The sequence below is a fragment of the Vidua chalybeata genome, chromosome 1 (genome assembly GCF_026979565.1).
Source record: "Vidua chalybeata isolate OUT-0048 chromosome 1, bVidCha1 merged haplotype, whole genome shotgun sequence".
NCBI classification, from domain to species: Eukaryota; Metazoa; Chordata; class Aves; order Passeriformes; family Viduidae; genus Vidua; species Vidua chalybeata.
The window spans coordinates 42000783-42022020 of record NC_071530.1 but is presented as its reverse complement, the minus strand read 5'-3'; positions in this window follow the sequence as shown (position 1 = coordinate 42022020).

The following is a 21238-nucleotide window of genomic DNA, read 5'->3' as shown; positions in this document are numbered from 1 at the left end:
AGGGGAGGTTTAGGTTGGATATTAGGAAAAGGTGCTTCACCCAGAGGGTGGTTGGGCACTGGAACAGGCTCCCCAGGGAAGTGGTCACAGCACCAAGCCTGACAGAGTGTTGGGACAATGCTCTTGGGCACTTGGTGTGATTCTCAGGGTATCCTGTACAGGGCAGGAAAGTTGGAAAAGATGATCCTTGAGGGTTCCCTCCTGCTCAGGATATTCTGTTTGATTCTACAAAATCAAACTTGCATGAGCGCATAGGTGTCTGTTTAGGATGGAGGGCAATAGTCAGGAGGGGGTAGGTTCAATTGAAATTGAAAGACTCCCAGCAAGAGTCTAAAATTCTTATCATGACTCTAAAATACTCAGATAACTTCATTTTTTCCAGAGACGGTGTTTCATTTTTGCTTAGACTTTGTGGTTTCAGAGTCAAAACAGACATTATGAACTTTTTTCACTGGGAGGAAGAAAACACATTTCAGTCAAGCCCTACAGAAACAGGTGCCTTTGGAGCATCTAATTCAAAGCTGAGGCTTCAACTCATCCCCAAATTTCAGTCCTAAAGGACCAGGCGTGCAAATATACCCTATTAGCTTGCACACCTCATTGTGAAGCATCAGCAGTGGCTCTCGGTGGCCTGGGATGGGCCTGATCACATGAAGAAATGCTGCTGCTTGTGGCAAAGCTCCTGTGGGAGCCCAGGGAGCCAGGAGCATGGCTGCCATCCTGGCCAGGAGATGCCCTGCATGGTACCTGTGTTACTGGGCATCACCAGCGGGAGCGGTGCAGCACATCAGTAGCTGTCACACCAATATTCGTCTCCTTCCCAGAAACGTCACTGATGCCCCACAGCATCCTGCCATCTCTCATCTGGGATCTACATGTTGCAAACCCCTGTCCAGTAGCAGAGGGATGATGTGTGCCCACATGCTCTCCAGGTATCACAGAAGCATTTCTCCAGGCAGCAGACACCTCCTTCTTGGGAGTGCTGGTGTTTCCCACCAGTTCCCAGCACTCCCTTTCCTTGTCTGAGCTCAGGCAGATGCAGTTCTATTACAGCACAGTTCTGGGGCACCTCATTCCTTCTTTTGAAGGCCTGGAACTAAATTTGTCAGATAAACACAACATTATTGTCATTAGTAACAAATACAATAGACAATAATTTCATTCTTTGAAAATGAAAAGGCACCAGCTTTTACTAAGATGATTTTTCTCCCCTCTCAGTCTCTTACATGTCTAAATACAGACCTCTCAAAATCAGCTCTACCTGTTATGTAAATCACTTTAATAGAAGGGTTAAAAATGCTTCACAACATCATGCTGTATGGGCTAGGGTGCATCTCTCACACACCAATGTTCAGCTTTTGCACACTCTCTGAGGTTCAGAGGTCTGTATCTGTAGCAGGTAACAGACGTAGGCAGCATTTTTAAAGGAGAATATAAGTCAATAAGAAGGGTAGGGGTTTTATCAGTTTCTGTCCTACTTGCTCTGCTGTAATTACTGTTATTAAAGATTTTTTTAATTGCATGTTGTAGGATTCTTCTTTCTTGTTTAGTGCAGATGTGGCACACTGAAGGAGCCTGAGCTACCCATGGCTGCTCCTCCTGCAGTAGTGGGATTGTTATTCCCTGCAGCAGCTCTGAACCAGGTGCCTGAACTGACACCGTGCTCTTGCTGGTAACCTGAGGCCCACTTTCTGCTTAAAAATTTGGATTAAAACTATCAGGTGTTATTATCCAGCCCCTTTGCTGGCATCATGGTGTGTGTGTGGGGAAGAGAGGACAGGGCACCTTCTGAGAAGTCTCCAGCCTCCAACCCCCCCTTGTCCAAGACCTCCTTCAAAAATCGCAGGAAATGGAAAACCCACAGTTCAAGTCTGCTTTATGGCTGATGTGTTGCTGATCTTTTTTCTACAAATAAATTAGTGGAGCAATAATTTATGGGAAAATAGCATGATGAAATCTGGAGCAAAATCCCAGTTTAACTGAAGCCAGTGGGGTTTTTGTGTCCTGCGTAGCAGGACTCCACAAGTCAGAGGGAGACAAAATAGAAGATGAGGAAGCAGTTAATTATTCTTGTGTTTTCTACTGGACTCCCCTCCCATCTTCCCTTTTGCAGCCACGTTCCTCCCTTGCTGCTGGAGGCCTGTCACGCTTACAGACAGGCAGACAAACCCCTAAGATGGGATCCTGCTGATGGATGCTGCAGCCCAGCAAGGAATTTGTTTGTGAAGCAGATTGCTCAAACACCAGAGGAATTTTTACCTTCAGAGGCTGCTTTTCCATTTCTGGTCATCTGACACAAGATTACAGGAGAAAAAGGGAAGGAAGAACTGCAAGGTAGACGTGCCTGGCACTAGGCACTGTTCTGTGCTCCGAGTGTTGGTGTAGCAGGAGATACCCACAGAGAATTCGTTCCCCCATCTGTTCCTCTGTAGATCACTTTAAAAATTAACTTACTCTATTAAAAAGAAAATGTGATTGTTACCGTTAAGTGGCTGCAGTGCTAGAGATAATTTGTCCTACCCCCCCTCAAATTATATCCAAAAATGCAAATTAATAACGCATTAACTTAGACAGAAATGAGTGAGAATAAGTTAAAATTTTGTTATAAATACATTATATTTTGCGTAATAAACAGATTTTTTTCCTGGCCTATAATGTTGCAGAAGAGATAATTCCTCTCTACAGCACATGTCACACTCACCCAGTTTCAGACAGATTAGCACGAATGACATTTCTTGCTCAAATCATCTGATTTTAGAAAGCACTCCTCCATCAAGTTACACTATGTTCAGATAATTATTCTATAAATATATTCTTAAACTAATCGTATGAATGGAGCAAAAATACAGCCACATCACCTAGACACTCTTTCTGAGCCCAGCAGAAGACGCAGAGTGCAGGGAGCTGCCAGGGTCCTTCCACCAGTGGAGGGAGCGGGCATCTGACAAGGTCAGTATTTGTGCACAGTTCACAAATAAGAGAATAATCATTAAAATCAAGGTAATACAAATAAAAATAGGTTTTAATGTTTTAAAAAGCTCAAAGGAGACTTATAAATCCATGAATTTTTTATTAAGACTGAATCCATTGGAGCCCAGATCCTTCTTTCTAATAAATTCAGTTGTCAGATGCAGAGGCCTTTACTGCAAATGCTGACAGTGCTCTATCAGTACCCAGGTTAGGGTCTGCTATAGCAGAATTTTCTTTCTTTGCATTTAAATTGATCATGTAATAAAACCTGCTGCTTTAGCAGTGGGTCTTGCATCAATTAAACCACTTAGTTTAGCTTCTTTTTATTCCACAGCATATAAAAATAAAATGGCTACAGGTAGCATTTTGTTGTCTTCAGAGTTAATTTGGGATCAGTTCTCTTATGAGAAAAACAGTGCCTGAAATGAGATGTGAGTTCTGCCTTGTTACACTCCAGAGCACAGAGCAGCATAGTAGCACTCCAGAGAGCCATTTTCCAAAACAGTTTCCTTGCAAGTATTACACTGATATCTTGGGCAAAGCAAAATGTAGAAACATCTTTGTGCAGTTATCAGTAAATTTGACCTTGGAACACTGAATTCTGCCTCTGTTTCACAGGATGTTTTAACCACCTTTGGATAAATCCTACATGAAGTTTGCCCTGTCCTGGCTGATGTTGTGTTAAATCCTTCTCTAAAAGCTTCTTTGCAAGAATGTCACTGCACTTCTGAGTTTCTAACTTACTTGATAGCACTGCTGAGGTGCTAGGCCTGTTAGTATCGATCCTTGCTAATGAAATTAGGTCTCCGACCTAATTTTCCACAAGTTAAAAGAGGTCATAAAATCATAGAATGATTTGGGTTGGAAGCGACCTTAAAGACTATCTAGGTCCAATTCCCTTGCCATGGTCCGAGACATCTCCCAGTAGACCAGTTTGCTCAGAGCCCCATCCAACCTGGCCTTGAACACTTCCAGGGATGGGTCAACCACAGCTTTTATGGGCCACCCATGCCAGTGCCTCACCAAGCCTGCAGAGAAGAATTTCTTCCTAATAATCTAACTCTCTCTAATAATGCCCTCTCTTAGTTTGAAGCTACTCCCCCTTGTCCTATTGCTACATGGCCTTGTAAGAAATTCCTCTACAGCTCTCCTGCAGCCCCTTTAGGTACTGGAAGATGCTCTAAGGTCTCCCTGGAACCTTCTCTTCTCCAGGCTGAAAAACAGCAACTCTCTGTCTTTAAAGAAGAGGTGCTTCAGCTCTGATCAGTAGCCATTAGCAGCCAGAACAGCATTTTATTTTCCAAACTGTAAACAGCCAGGAGTTTGTGACCATTCCTTTTCTGTTTCATGATTGTACCTCTGTGCTTGTGCATGGACCGCTATTCTTCACTTGCTGGTTCACCTCAAATCCAGTTAGCTGGTTAAGATGGGGCAGGACCTGGTGGTAGTGCCCTTTGCTTCAAGCAGTGTCTGTTCTATAGAAAGGTGCAGTGGCTTCCTGGGTGGCTTCCGTGGTGAGAAACTTCAGGATCGCCACACCACTGATTTAGCTTGGGCAGCACCTGGAAGTTCAGCCAGGGAAGATATTTGGGATCGAGTCTTCATCCCACCTCCCCTTTGCAAAAGTAAAGCTCAGTTAACTGCCTCAAAGGCACTGGAGATCTGCACTGAGACAGGCTCGGAGTCCACTTGCTTGTATATTATAATACATTTGAAGAACAAAGTACAGCTATTCTAAAAGGTATGCGAAAATTATTAGTACTCAGCTGATTCAGAAAATGTATGGAGAATAACTCTAATAAAGTCTATGACAAATAAAGATGCAAGGAATAAAAATCCCTGTGAATTTTTAATCCAAGAAATAAAGACTATAGTGTTAGTATAGCATAATTGTTTCATTAAACATTTAAAATATACCTTCCATACTAAATTCATATTTTAACAAATATCTATTCCATTTATAAACTTGTAGGACATTTTATGAATACTGTATACAGGCAGGAGAAACTTCCTCAATAAAAAGACCTTAATCCTTATATATTCAGCCTCTTGATCGAACATTTCCCTTTCATGTCAGGATACGTTTGTATAATTCATTATAATTTATAAATTTCCTACTTAGAGATAATGCAATTACAAATGTTTCTTGCAAATCTTTCTTACTGGCCTTACATACCGTTTCATTTAAATATCATTCTGTTATTTACAATTGCTTCATTTTAATGAGAAAAGATGTTCACAACCAATTATTTAATTGCATGGTGCTTCACAACACACTATTCATCTCTTTCAAAACAATTTGCATTTTGTGTATTTGGAGCAGATATCAGAAAACATTATTGTAATTTTCTCAAATAACATTTTTGCAATGTGCCACTACTTGGGGCAAGATCTGATACAATAATGGAAATCAGCAGTCTCAGCAGCCTTACCAAGCTTGTGTCCTCCTTTACTAGATGGAATAAATATCTTACTGTAAGCAGAACTTTATCCAGAAACAACTTTAATCCCCTGAAAACTGTGCTGAAAATGTCAATTTGGATGGGGCTTGTAAATGTGCCTTATTATTTTTTTTTTCCATTTTTGTTTTCCTTTTTGTCTTTTACATTTAATGTAAGAGACATGTAAAGTCCAGGTTGTTCAAGGAGAAGAAAAGGAACTGAAAAATGAAATCATCTGTAGGCAGACAGCATCTCTATAGCCCAGCAACACCCTTCCACAGAGTTTTGGTGAGGTTTTTTTATGGTGTGTTTTTGGGCTTTCCCAGTTTTGACATCATTAAAATTCATATGAAATAGTAGTTTTGTATGAAATAGGAGGCCACCTAACATTGCCAGCAGAGGTGGTATTTGTGCCTGATGCTCTTTGAAACACAATCATCAGTTTTTCATCTGATATAAAAATACCAATATGGATGCAATCGTATTTTCTTAGACCAAGGCAATGTGCTCAGACCTCACTTGCAAATACCAAAGCAGCTGGTGAATGGTATTACACAAGACCTCCTAAATGAATGTTTAATTTTGCATGGTTGTCTGAGCAATTGTTACCACTTCCTATGGGCACATGAGTTACAAAACATCTTTAATTATTTCACTATACGACTGGGGTTTTTTCCCACTTGACCCCACCCTCACTAATTGCTCCTCAAAATCCTGCCTGTCCTCATCATCAATGCATGACTGTCTTATTTATTGCACACTTTTCACACCCTGCTCTGAAAGCAGCATTTCACAAACATTTAACTGACTCTCAGGGTGCTTCTGGTGAGATGAATTATCAGTGGAGATGGTTATGCATAGAGAGCCAAGACACACTGAGCAAACTACCCACTAAGTCAGGATGGAGGGTTTGAAATGCCTAAGGAGTATCATTTCAAAGTACATCATATTTTCTACAGCACTTTATAGGCTCAGAAAACAGCTTCTATTGATTTCAGATGCAACTGTGCATGCCAAGTACTCCTGCAAGACCAATCCTAAGATTTCAAGCTGGGTACCACAACATGCAAACTGCCATCTCTGAATAGCTTGGTTCACGTGCCTTTCCACCATCACAAAGGGATTCTGCGGCAGAAAACAAGGCTAGGCTGAGATTCCAGGTGAGGATTCAGCTGTGCCATAGAACAGGCCCTTGTCTGCCCACAGACAATTTTTTTGACTTGCCATGTGCAACCCATGTTCTGCTGGTGTGAGAAATGAGATGCAGAGAGCCACTCAACTGGTTTTGCAGCTCTGATCATTTCCAGAAGCAAACCCTTGGTGTACACAGTGCTGATCTCTTGTACTACACAGCCCAGTTGTCCTTTAGAGAACTCAGTTTGGCCCTAAAATACTGTAGACGTACCACAATCAAATGACAGTTGCCCAGGCTATCTTAGTTTTTGCACCTTTCAATGTCTGAGGCCTTTCCTTTATTAGCTTTAAGACAGTTACTTTTTCATGCACACTTCTGCATCCTTTTCCTGAGAAAAAATTAGTCCCATCATTTAGCATCAGAAAACATCCGTGTGGTCAGCAGGACAAGTAGTTAATACGCAGATGCATCCCACAAGGGCGGGGTTTTTTTAATATTCTTGTACTTTAAACAAGTCTGGGATGGGGATGGTAAAAAGCATGTCCTGACACTAGGTCTTGGCCACAAAAAAATTGTCAGCCCTCATCGTGAAGCTTTCAAAATTCAGCTGAGAGATGCATGTTTTCCCTCAGCTTCTTTCTGAGAAAAAAAATAATGAGCAGTAAATATCCAGCACAGAAAACAATATGCAAATATGCAACAATAAAATAATGCAAACACTTTTCTATGTACAGAAAGAAATGTTTTATCACATAAAATACCAGCAAAAGGTAATGACCCCAATGTCTTCTGTAAGTAGAACAGCTTCTACAGTTCTAAATAGTAATTTTAAATAATAATATTTTCCAAGTTATTTTGATTAAAATAACAAGCAACAAGTGGGAATCTAGAAAGATCATTGCAATAGTTGTAAGCTATTTGATATGCAATCCTGAGCCTGCGGGCAGATGAGTGTGGCCCTGTTTGGGAGGGGGAGGCCAATGCCTTCCAGGAGCATCACCTCCAAGTGATGACTGAAACACTTTTAATCTAATATTTCATGTTACACCCTTCTTTATGCCTGTGTCTCTCTGACCAACAACATTAGGACAGATTTCCTGTAGATGCATGGCATGGACAGATACTGGCTTCATTGACATGATCTGTCTTCCCTTCCTGGTCCCGTACTTTCATGCAGGTTTGTGGAACCTACCTGCAAAACCTCTGGCAGATTTTGCTGGGAAAGGTTCAAAAGCTAAGCAGAGAGGGCAAGTTGACATAATAATGTCACAAATACGTTTATTAAGGAGCTGGAGTTAGGAAGGTGTGTGCATATATGGCCACAGAAGGGCACCATATACAGAGCACAGCTGGAACAGCTGGAGCCACGCCAGTTGACATGAACAGAAGATTTGGCACGTAATTTGCATGGTGTGCAGAGAGACCGAATGGTTTCCTTTTCTTAAAGCAGTGCAACACTTGAAGTAGATTTCTAGGGCATAATTGCTGCAGCTACTGCATGTATTTATTATCTTAGCACAATAACTGACTCCAAAGCTTAATAGAATGGGGTATCATTTCTTGCACAATAGTGATGTCTTGTCAAATTATTCACATTATTTATTTGACAGATACTAATAACCGTTATTTGGTATTCAAGAGGGAGACAAAAATGGCTATTTGTTACATTCCTCCATTATCTAATATTCATAAAACGTATGTGATGCAAAATGTCTCTGATGGATGGCTGTCTAGGATGTGTTTACATATTTTGTTTTATTAACAGAGAAAACAGCTACTGAAACTTATTTACAACTGTCCCCTGGTGCTCAGGACAGAAAAATTGATTTCTAATCACTGGTCCGCCTTCTCACACATTCAAAAAATATCCTGATTTGGACCATATCCCACTCTCAAAACATTCCTCAGCCTTTCCCTACATGGCCGCCAGCCTGATCTCACATCTGCTAAAATGTGGGCATTGGATTCATACTCTGACCCCTCCACACAGGGCTGAGATCCCTCAGGAGGTCTCACTTATCCCAGAGGTAAATGATGTTGACATTTGCCTTCAGAGATGAAAACCTATTATATGAACATTGGCTGCGCTTTCCACCCCGGCCAATACCCCACCAAGAAATTGTACCACTCATAGGCTCGATTCATATGACAGAATGGGCTGCAGGCAGGATTTATTTTCCCATTGTCAGCTCCCATTGAAGCAGAGGGTATTTAAGACATTAGTCATGTAAATCCCCAGTTCATCAATGGGAAAAAAAGGACTCTGAAGATTGTTAAATCTGATTTTCCACGCTTAACCTGCTGCTTCTATCACAATTCTTCTTTTTGTTGTTGTTTTTAAGAATGTTATTTTGTTTCTTCAGATATAATGACCTAAATATATTCAGTTATGCAGAACAATGAAGGGAAATCAAGTGTCCTTGATTCCCTGACATGCTCCTATGGAAATAACTGATTAAATTGTTCAAAGCAACAGATTTCCTCATCCTCCATTTTAATCATCACATTATATACCACTACTATTCATCACATTGTATACCACTACTGTTCAAAGGCAAAACCAGAAATTTATTTTTAAATGCACATCCAGCAGTCTCCTTGTTTGATTTAATCTTTTAAATCTCGTAAACAAGTTTATCAGCTGATTCTATATCCTTGAGCAATGGTCTTTCACACTAATTAGCAAAAGAATCCCAAAAAAGAAGAACCATTCCAAGTTTCCTTTCCAGTACACCCCAATTAGGGCACAGGAACCAGGCAGTCAGCTCAAAAATGGTAATTCTTCAGATTTCTTTGAATAGCTTAGATATTTCTTTTACTTGCAGGTAAGACCAAACTAAATATGTTTACGAGCAGGCTGCAGGTTGAGATTAGTCAGCTTGGAAAACCCAGGGTCTTCTCTCCAGCAGCAGACACAATCCAATAAATACAAGAACAAGATAAGAATAATGCACTGTACAAGCAAAAGGGTGGTCAGGTAGCAGTGCTGCAGAGAAGGATGTGGGCTTAAAAGGGTTTTTTGACCCAAACATTAGCCCTGGTGGTGTGGTCTGGAACAGCCAAGACATGAAACTATCCCTCACAGAAGAATCAAATCCAGTCTTGGATACTGTTTCTAAGCATCTACTATATGTATTGTAGCTACAATATTTATGGTCAAGAACCCATTTTTTTCGTTATTATTGCCTCTGTATATCACATAGCACTATGGAGTTTGTGTTAAGCCAAGGTACTCTGTCAGTGATGAAGATGATGATGATGATGATGATGATAATGGTGATGATGATGATGATGATGATGGTGATGATGATGATGATATTTACTGACTACACATCCCCAGTAAGAGCTCCAAGACATAGTGAGGTTTGTGCAAGTGGGGCATGAGCCACAGAGCAGGTGACCCTTCTCTTCCTCAGGTCCTGCAGAGCTCAGTCCAGCTCACACACAAGGGTGAGAGCAAAACTCAGTGCAAATCATCAAGACTACCACTACAGAAGCACATCTGTGTGCTTTCCTAAACGATAAGCAGACACCTGGGTGACAGACTTCTCATCACCTTTTGAGGAAGCCAAATAAACTGTGACCAGAGAGTCATCCTCATCCACAGGCCTACCAGTTCTTCCTGGCTGTAACAGATCTTTGGTATCAATTCAACCTGTCTGTCTGGTCTTTTTTCCATCACACTGCCTGACAATTTGCTTGGAAGGGAAGGCAGACAGACAAGAATGTGGTTTCCCAAAGCTCTTTTTTTTAAAAAGAAAAAGAGAGTATCCTATTTACTGCCTCCATTTCCTGGCACATGACTGATGGCAGGCAGGGGTTACACATCGTAGTCAATAGATTGGCAGTCTTGTAATTGAGTCTCCTCAGGATCCCAGGCTGAACCCCAGCTGGACCCGGTGATTTGTTGCTATTCATTTCATCAACTTGTTCTAAAACCTCCTCTTCTGACAGTTCAATCTGAGGCTGTTCCTTGCTCATCTCCAGCTGGAAAAAGCTGTGGCATGGGAAGTCTCCTGAGGCTCCTCTCCAGCAACAACCAGCACAGAGATCTCATCTGCCTTCGCTCTTATGATCTTGTCATCTTTAAGTGCTCCCATTACCCCACAGTCCTCTCTAGGCCCTATGTGTTGGCTGGCAAGTAGCCTCTGCCTGATGTAGCTGAAAATGGTTTTGTTGTTGGGTTTATGCCCAACAATGAAATTATTCCACAAAAATCCATTTTGGCTGCTTTTATTATGGGTTTCCACCCATTTGCTCTTCTGCTTTCCCTGGTGTGGACACAACCTACACATCTTAAGGACATCCTTGACAGTCTATCCAGCTGCTTAGCTTCTGCCTGTTTTAATTTCCTTTTAAAACATTTTTTGATAACTGGAAATATCTTTACTGTGACCAGGTAGTAAGGTGCCTTTTGAGAGAACCTGCAAGCATTTTACCCTCTTGGCTGTTGCTTCTAGTTCCCTTGTAACAAGCTGCACTACACCAGATCCTTTTCAGCACCCAGCTGCTCTACAGGCTGCATTGCTGCTGCACCTGATGGACACCTCGAGCAGACATGGTAACCCACCAATCTGCTAAACAGTCTGAGGATGGGCACCTCCACTTCCCACTGGCCTTCCTGCTTTGCTCTGCTGTACCTGTAGTCCTTGGCAGCGGGGCTGGGGAATAAGGGAGAAGACTGTTTCTTGTTTACCTACCCTACTTTAATGCATCTGGTATGGACTCCGGGGAGTGAAGGACCCTTTTTTTTTGGAAATGGGCATGAAGACTCCTCTTGCCCTCTTCTCCATCACCTTGTCTCATTCAGCCAAAGCAAGTGAAGTGACCAAGGCTGCCCTACAGTGCTGTCCTGCTCCTCCACAACTCCACAACACCATGGTCCAACAATGAATGAAACAACAAACTGCGCTGCATGTGGAAACCAGCTCCACGGTGAATTCTGTGGTCACAGCAAGCAATTACCTCTTCACAGCCTCTAATTTTGACTCCTGTAAAGCCTTCTTTTATGATGCCTGCTCACTAAATATTAATCTTCAAAAGGCAATGGCTCATCTCTTAATATGCATGTGACTGGACTCATGCCTGTGTGCTTCCTGTGCATTTCACAATGCAATAAAAAACCTGCGCCCTGCTCTTAATGACTTTGTGATTTATTGACTTGCCCATCTTTCCTCACTTCAGCTCGCTTTATTTATTTATTTAAGCTTTATTTATTCCTTTTGCACATCAGTTGAGTGAAATAAACAGCACACACCCCACCTTTGCAAGCAAACAAATGCCTGATGGTGATACAACAGAATCATCATTAAGAAAAGTCCTTCCTTGGACGTATTCACATTCACTGCTTTTTTGGCTGCTTGCATAACCAGGCCTACTAAACACTGAGTAATTATCCCTGCTTGGGATTTCTCCCTAATGCCATTATCTCTAACAACATTGGCAAAGATTTTGCTTCATGTACAGCTTTCACTGATCATGTAATCACAAATATATTCACACAAGTTGTCTCCTGCATGTTGGAAGAAATGTCTTGGTGTAAATTGCTGAAATTCAAAAAACATTCAGCACAAAATTTCTCAAAACTTGTTCCCTCATTATCTCTTGTAGTTATCAAAAAGCAAACTATCTCTCTTTTCTTGAAAAGAGCTGTGTTTCCCAGCTCTGATCCCAAACCACACTCCCATTTTTTTTTCCCCAGAGACCCAAACACCTAAACTGTCTCCAATTTCACAAGTTCTGCAAAGTCCCTCCTGATTTCTGGGAAATCTTGTTTGTTCAAAGAGATCCTTCCCTGGGTGACGTGGACATGGTGCAATGCTCTCTGTGCTCAGTTTCTCTCTGGATATTCCTGCACTTCATGTTTGCTGGTTAGTCTTGTGTGTATGAGAAAGGGAATCAATAAAAGCTGTTAATCTACGGCCCTAGAATCCCTTTGCTCTCACAATGTAACAGACACTAAAAAATAAAGGGCCAAGATTAAGCAAGTGCCAGGACAATAGGACTTAAATGGGACTCTCAGCAAGAATGGGTGAGCCAGCTCCAAAATAGGAGGAGGAGGAATCTGAATCCTGAAAAAGAAGTGGTGGCTGTGGGGACAAGCAGCGCAAGGTGAGGCGCAAATGCTTGATGCTTCTAGAAAAAATGTCTATAGCCTGGGGTGGGTCCTTCAGAGAAATCCAGAGACCCCAAAGCCAAGGATGAAACAGCTATCTATTAAAAAAAAAAAAAAATCACATCTGTATGCAGCACTGATGAAACTAAACTGGGAACACTGAGTGTATTTCTGACATCCGTGTTACCAGAAGTCTTTGTTAAAAGTCAGCAAAGATGTAAAGAAGAGCGCTCCAAACCAACTGGATAACCAGGGAGTGATTCTCTGGTGGAAGGCTCGGAGTTCAATCTGTCTAGCTCATCAGAAAGATGACTGATGAGGAACGATTTGATAGACAGCAGCTTTTTCCACTCAAAGGGAGGAAAAATATTGGGCATATAGGAGCTCTTTTAACCTCATGGAGGAAAAGAACAGCAAATGTGAAAGACTGAATGGTGAGATCAGACCTGTTTTATCAGAAATATGGCACACATTTTTAGCACTAGGGTTGATGGGCAGTGGGAGCAAACTGCCACAGAAAGTTATGGATTTCCTCACCCTTAATTATTTCAATGAATTATTAAAGTCCTTCTGAAATATGCACTTCAGGCAAACATGAACATCCTGTGCTTCATACAGAGATAAAATGTGTTATACCGAGGGGCAGAGGAAGCAAGAAGAAGTGAGAGTAGCCTTCTGGCCTTGGACACAACCACCAAACCACCATGACTAACCTTCTTCATGCCCTTAGGGTCCCTGATGCCCCTTCAGAGGAGAAAGACAGATTTTTCTGGGTGGCAGTGGCCAGATCTGGGGGCCTGTTTATTTCTTATACAGGGGGACTCTGATGACTCTGCTCCTGGACTTCTGTGCCTGAAGACCTTTGGCAGCACTGCACAAGGCAGGAGAATCTTGGTTTTATTTGCATCTTGGTATTTGCAGAAATGTCTTGTCAATTAGCCTTCCCTTCTGACATATGTCCAGTCAGCTGTCACTGATTGAATTATTGCCTTCTGGATTTTATTTCCTTTTTTTTTTTTTTTTGTCCTACTAAAGAAACCATCTTGCATATCTGGTTCTGTAAACCTAGCATTGTTTCATAGGATTTTGCTGGCATTTTCTTGGTTACCCTTTAAAACTCTCCTAACCACCAACATGTGTCCAAACTGGTGTCCGGCTGTCGGCTGCTGTTGAATACACTCAACCAATACTAGCTGGCAGAACCACGTTTCCTGCATGCATTGGCATATTAGCCTATAAAGTTATTCATACCAAAGTGCATTTCTGCTGCTTAGTTGAAATCCTATCATCTTTACCCTTGCAGGGCTTTTCTTGGCTGAAGATGCGGTTATTTTTGTCGTTTCCTTGCCAGGCACAACACAAAGGCCTTATTGACTATTCTTGCTGGAGCCAAGGGAAGATACCAAGCAGAGTTTTGCTTACCTGGTAGTCTTCAGCTCATAAAAGACAGGCTGATACCATTCTCAGCACAGTGGGAGCCAAGGCTGCTGAGAGCCTGGGTTAGTCATACCAGTTTTTTTTTTTTTTTAATTATTATTGCCCCTACTACAATCCATCCATTGATAAAAATAGTTACTTGTACACACACTTCCTATCCTGTTATTTCCACCTTTGGGCAGTCAGTATCCACAGCCCTGTGAATTCGGAATTGTCTCTGGGAACATAGCTTTCCTCTTTTGAAAGGCTGAGAAAGCTGAAGCTGTTCCTCATCAAGCAGAGGAGGAGCCTGTCAAAAGGTGCTGGAGTGGGGGGCCCAAGGCAGCAGACAACCCATGGATGCTCTCTGGGGTAAAACCCTTGAGAAGGCATCTCTCTTGCACAGGAAAAGATGCTTTGCTCATCCTGCAAACTCACTTGGGGACCCTTGCTCTGATGGGCAGCTGACATGTGCTGAGGACGACCTCAGCTGCAGAGCTCTGCTGTTTCTCAGATGTTGTCCTGTACAACCACCTGATCTATACACAAAATCCCCTGGCTGAAGCTGGGTGGCATTTCTGAGCCAGGCAAACTGCTCCAGCCAGGGTATCCACTTCCAGCTGAGCTGGTGAGGATGTAGGTCATAAGCATTTGCATTGTGCTGATCCCCCAACACCTGCACAAGAATGGGTACAAGTCCTCTCCCACTGAAAGCAGGAGGGAAGCAGGAAGCTTAATGTATGGCACTTGGGGCAATATATGCCATGTCCTGACCATTCCTTGCCATTTGCTTTCTGGGATCTAGCCAAATGAAAACACTGTAACTTGGAGCTGGGAATCACTGGTGTTGGCTCTGAACACAAGGACAGACACAACAGGTCAGAGGAAGGTCCCCATGGCTAATGGCAGAAAAGCAATTTTGGCAAGTGCCTCTCCTTTAGCCACTCAGCCTCCTCACTGACCTCACCGACACCTCAGAGCGTACCTGAGGCTCAGCTGCTGCCTTCATATCTAACTGCCTTTGTGGGAACTTCTTCCCATCAATCTACTTTGCAATCCATGTCATTTTGGAGGCACCATTAAAAATTTCTCCTGCTGCAAAGGCTGCCACAGACATTATTCTTGCTTTGGAGGCAAACCATTCCATGAAGACTTTAAGCCATGGTATAAATTACAGCAACCTTTGGTCCTTCCAACACAGCAGGTGGCAGAGGAAGAGGAAATTGAGACTCGTATCTGACAACCACCTTCATTCCCTTTGCTGAGCCGCCTCCAGCTTTGGCTGACAGTCAAGCTCTGCAGCACAAAAATTCTGAGACCTTGTACGTGTAGCTCACGTGAGCAGCTCTTCCTCCAGAAAAAGTCCTTTATAAGCCAGGGAGCTGGCCCACAAATGGGTTTTCTTTTCATCAGAAAAGGTTGCAGGTTCAGGCTCTAATTTGTTTGATAATTTTTTTATTGTGCTGGCCAACATGCTAAAAAGAGATTTATTCATGAAAAGGACAACGTCAGCATCTATTCCCTGTGCAAACAGATGAGAAAAAAAAAATCTGTAAACAGCAAAAGTAAGACAGAAAGAGCAGACAGAAAGACAAAGAGCAGCATACTAAATTACCTCTGCCATGTGGGTCACTTTGGAGCACGTTTTTATTTTATTAAACAGCTCCTGCACAAAGTGTGGTTTTGCTCAACTAAGGCATCATACATTGAATATTAAAATCATGCTGAGGCTCATAAGTGCTGAGGGCAGGGGGAGAGAGGATATGCCCCTTTTATTCCTGGAGTTATTGTTTTACAAATATAAGGTACTGATGACACTGTGTGTACAACACAGATAGGCCATAAAAAAATCACTGCAGTGGCTCGATAGGGATGATCTGTAGCTGAAAGCTCAGTAATGCAGACAGTAGGTGAGGGAAATGTGCTGAAATGTCAGGATGTGGAATGCCAGGAGAACAACCCTTAAAATAGTTGCACCAAAAATAGCCTCTGTGGACAATAGGAGGGGGGTTTGCCTTCATTTATTTCTATTACCAGCTCCTTGACATGCTGTCTCTCAAGCACTCCTGGTCCCAGAGACACCCCTTTGTCCCATGCATATGTGCCACTGCTGCAGTTCCCACAGGGATGGGAGCACCCACCAAAAAGCAAAGCGTGCTGGAGCTGCCAGTGCCAGGGGAGGAGACAGTCGCCTTGTGTGGCTGGCAAACACACCAGTTAAAACTACACCTCCCCGGAAGCTTCAGAGCAGCTCTCTGCAAATAGCAGCAAATCCTCTGACAGGGCCCAGAGGAAATAAACTGAATGGTGCCTTGTGAGCTGGCAGGTTCTGCACAAGAGCAGGGGACAAGCAGTGATGGTGCGGCTCTGGTGGGGAAGCAGACTCCTACCCTCCATCATGCCATCCAGTATCCTGAAAAAATCACCTCTTCCCAATATATCTTCCCCGCAAAGCTGGGCCAGTCATCAGGAACTGCAGGCGGTGCCCACAGAGTCATAATTTCTCTGGGCAAGAACTTAGATGGTTCTGGAGGAAAAGCCATCCCTCAAGGTTAAATTGGCACACAACTTCAAGGTGACTCCAGAGATGCTGAACAGTACCAGTGTGACCTTAATAAGGCTTAAAGGACCTTTGGTTTCTTCAGGTAACAAGTTGAAAAACCAGATGTGTAGGCAAGAACCAAGTCACCACATGTCTGAGCACGATGGTCTGAGGACTAGTTATGCCAGACTTAGCTCTCGGTAAGAGGAAGGACCCAAGGCAGGGAGGGGAAACTTTCAAGGAGAATTAAAACATAGGAGATACTCACATTTTGGCATGCAGTGAAGTGCAGCTATGTCAGCAAAACTTGTTTTCCAATACATGCAATGAACATAGGTGGTAATTCAGTGCTGGATTTGCAGCCGGCAGCTTACAATTCAGTGTGATGACTCAGGACTTTCAGTTGCTCTGCAAGCAAAGGCTGCTCTGAACTTACTCAGACAGAATTTCCATTTTCCATGACAAGAGGGCATGTCTCACTGTTCTAGTTCTTTACCTGATAAAGCTAATATTGCTAACCCACAGCATTTTAGAGATTTTGTATGCAGTCATCATAGCCCTGAAGTGCTGTAACCATTGTTTTTTGGCTTTATAGTCACTGTTTCTGTTCTTAGAAGTGATGTTGTCACACTTTTTCAGAAACCTATTATCTGATGCTGTATCTGCCAGGTCTCCCAGGGATCAGAGGGTGAAACAGTCGTTCATTCCGTCATTCCTCTCCCTCGGGATGAGATGTTAGAGGCGACTCCTACTCCGGATTTTGGTTTTGTAACAGGGTTGTGGTGTATTTCTATGCTTTCCCTGTGCAGCATCACCCTGTGCAAGTCCAAAGGGTCCAGCCTCTCCTTGAAGCAGAGGGCTCCCAACACCTCCAGTGCTTTGCCTGCCTCCAGGTGACAGCAAAGATGGGAGTAAGATTTATTCCGAGGTCAGGGGTAATTAGGTAACACGGGGTTTGGAATAAATGAAGCATAAACCATTCAGGTGTTGGTAAGTATGAAATGGAAGTAAATCTGAGTGAAGCTTTGACTCTTTCTAGTGCTGAGTGAACACAGACATTGAAATGCTTGGGAAGGTATAGGAAGGAGACAGATTGTAGCCTTCGGAAGCATAAATCATAGACTGTATCTATCTTTTTCAGTCATTAGGAAAAAAGAATGAATGACAGAAAAAAGAGAAAGGAGAGGAGGTCAACAGAGAAGGGTTAAAGGTTAATTTCCTGATTGCTGGGATATGAAAGGTAATGGCCCCAGATGCCTGTGAATTTCCTTTCAAAAGAGGCATCATCATTTCATGCAGTCTTTTATTGCCCCTTTCACATCACTTTTCTCGTGTTCCAAAAGAGTCGTTTCTTCTGCTATTAAGCATTACATTTCACATACTGTGGACCTTGACGGTTTTGACACGCTAGGTAAGGGCAGTAAATCTCCTAGAAACATAACCTACTCCTGCTGAAGGTAACGGGAACTTTGCCACTGGTGGCTGTGGCAATGCGGAAGGTCCACTTCTGATGACTAATGGCATTAGTCACATTTTTACTGGAACCCCTTGTTTATGAACAATTCCAAAGCATTTGTTCAGAGAGCTCAATTTAAATGCAAACATTGCAGCTTATATTCCATTTTATGATATCATGAGCTCCTGAACTCCGGTTTATGTCACCTGTAGTCTGCAGGCTGCCCACTGCTCTCATTTTAAGTGGGGGATTTGCATTTTGGAGGGCAGGTGGCATACAAAGGACTCTTACAAACATTGTATGTGAAAGTGTATAAAGAACAAGAAGCAGTCTATGTGTTGAACCAAAGTTTTACAAGGTTGAAAGGTTACAAGGTGATGGTGGCAATTGTGATCCTTCCCTATTTTTCTACTGTTAAATGAATTGGCAAGCCCGTTAGAAATGATGAGCATCGACCCCTTAGATTCAGTCAATTCAACTCAGACATCCTATAGTTAAAATTAAATATTTAAAATGTATTAAAATTAATATTTTTAGGTTGTCTGCTATGGCCCAGCACCATCATTCCCTGATCGAGGACTAAGGACATGACAAGGAATGTCCCCTGGGCCTCTCTGCAGCTTTGTAGCCATCTGTGGAAATCTCTCCCAGGCTTTCCTAGGTCCTGTCCTATAGAGGGTTGCCAGACCCACATGTGCTGTAAGAGGGTCCCAAAAAAGTCCTTTCTGGAGCAGAGGGAGGGAAGCAGAGGGCTGTCTCTCCCCTAAGCCTCATGGGACACTGTCAAGCCTCTGAAGGTCTGAGCTGCAGTCTGCTGCTTTTAGCACTACTATTACTGCAAGCATGTGGCCCCATGTGGGTACTAGATGGGCAAACCATTTTTGCTGCGCCTTGATCTCTCAGCTCAGTTCAGGGCCCCATTTTGTGTATGATTATTTTCTGGTCACTGGTGTCTAGGTCCTAAACAGGTATGTTAGAGCAAGGCAATATTATCTCTCTATTGCAGGGAAAAGGGCTGGCAGCTGACAGGAGAGCAAGGCAATGGTACCCACAGCTCAGGGCAAGAATAAAACCAAATCTACAAAGTGTGCCCTCAACACAACCACAAGCTCACCCTTCGTAAGGCTTTTCAAGTCAAGCTCTGCTGCTCAGAGACAAGAGTCCACAGGACTATAATGAGTAAATGGGGTTTGCCAGCTTCTGACAGGGGTAGTACAGCACCTACCCTGATCTCACATACTGCAAATAAATCAGGGTTCACCTGCTGCTTTTTGGAGAGGAGCTTGAAGTGTCTGGGTAATCAGAAGGCAGCTCTGAACATGTCATGAGGGTTGCCTGATGGCTGAACTACCACATCTGCCTGGCCCTAAAAGGATGTTAAAAGATGACGTACAGATCCAGTGCATGCAACTTACTTTTGTGTCCTCCGACTACGCCAAAACAGTATTTTCACTCCAGCAGAGAGCTGGGATCTACGTAAACAGGCCACTAAAGGGAGCTATGTGGTATTGGCATTTCCCAGAACATCAGACACGGATATTGCCATTTTTTGAGACGTGGGATGTAAGATGAATAGATTTCATACCATGACTTCCAAGCCTCCATACTAGGACTTCTGATCAACTGCCCTATTCACTGTAGTTATGGAAGTTATTTATGTTAAATAGATTAAAGGCTGAGCAACTTAGATTTTCTCTGAGTGATTTGTTGTTTCAGCTTCTTTTATGTTAACATCTGTTTGCATTAGTGCGGAAATACCATACTTGCCTTCCCTTGAGAAAAAAATTTGCTTGTGGACTCAAGTTTATCTATTTCTTGTTAGAGTAGCAATGTCTTCTGGCGTGGGGCCAAACTGGCTGGTTCCTGGTGGCCATTACTCAACAAAGCACTTAATTCTTTACACACCTGGTGAGGAAAAGTCTATGGCAGAAGCAGTGAGAAAGACTCCATCTTCTACCACAAAAATAATTTTAGCAGGTTTTCAGCCCAACTCATTTCCCTCTTAAGTCACCAGTCTAATTCCTAGAAATGTACCTTAAAAGCAATTTTATATACTGTAAGTTGAAAGACTCAAAAGTAATCAATTCCTTCTGCTATTTGCAGGTTTGTTATTCATTGGTATTAGAGGCTTTTTGGAAAGACTTCGTAGCACTGTTTAAAGACTTTCAATTTTCTGTTTTGTGTAATGTAATGTACACAAATGTACACTAATGTATTCAAAAGTAACTCTGAAAATATTCTTCTACTGTAAGTATAATGGCATGATTATATTACTACAGAAATTTGGGAAATTTATACAAATATGATGACAGATTCTCTGACTCGGGCTGCTGGTACATGTTTTCCACCCTCTCTCTGCCGGCCTCGCCTCTTGATCTGTGCTACTGATGGATTAGTAGATTTGTTCTTATTTTGGAACAATTACCAAAACTTCTGTAGTCCCTCTTGTAAGAGCCTCTTAGGCAAGGAGGGAGAAGCTACTGGTGTATCACACTCAAGCAGGGACGCAGCTCTTGTTTTTCAGTGCCTTTGCTGGGCTCTGAAGCCCCGTGTCCCCACCATGGGCAAATGTTTAATCCTACTGGCAGTGCAGCCTGGCTGGGAACATCTGAGCATGGGATGAGGCAAAGATGTGTCAAAGGGGTGTTTCAGGTGAAGGTGAGCCAGAGGCTTAACCTGAGTACTGCTAGGAGCAAAACAAAGAAGAGTTTTATATTATACTTCTTTTGTAATCTGCTCCTCCCTGGCTTTGCTGCTTCTTAGTAGTGCTAAGGGTTTAGAGCATCTGTGCACCAGAAAGCTTTCCTAAATCAATAGTCTCCTGCAGCTACATAAATAGCTAACTGGAGCAAAGATGTTTATTTTTGAAGTGGGAGATGTTGCTCCTGCGACAATGTTTTATTATAATGATTTTGATCCTCAACCTGCAATCTTTACACCAAGACAAGACTCCCCTTGATTTCAGTGCAAGCTTTCTCTGACTAAGGATTTCAGAATTAGCTCTTTGCTTTTATTTTTATTGAAAAACAAGCCTGCACTCGACAAGGAAAAAACAGTAAGTGGATCATGTCAGAGAGACAAGTTCCTATGAGAAACTTCTAGCAGGAAAAACACAGCTTTTTGATTACATGGCAGGAAGCTGCAAGGTTAAAGCTTCAAGAGT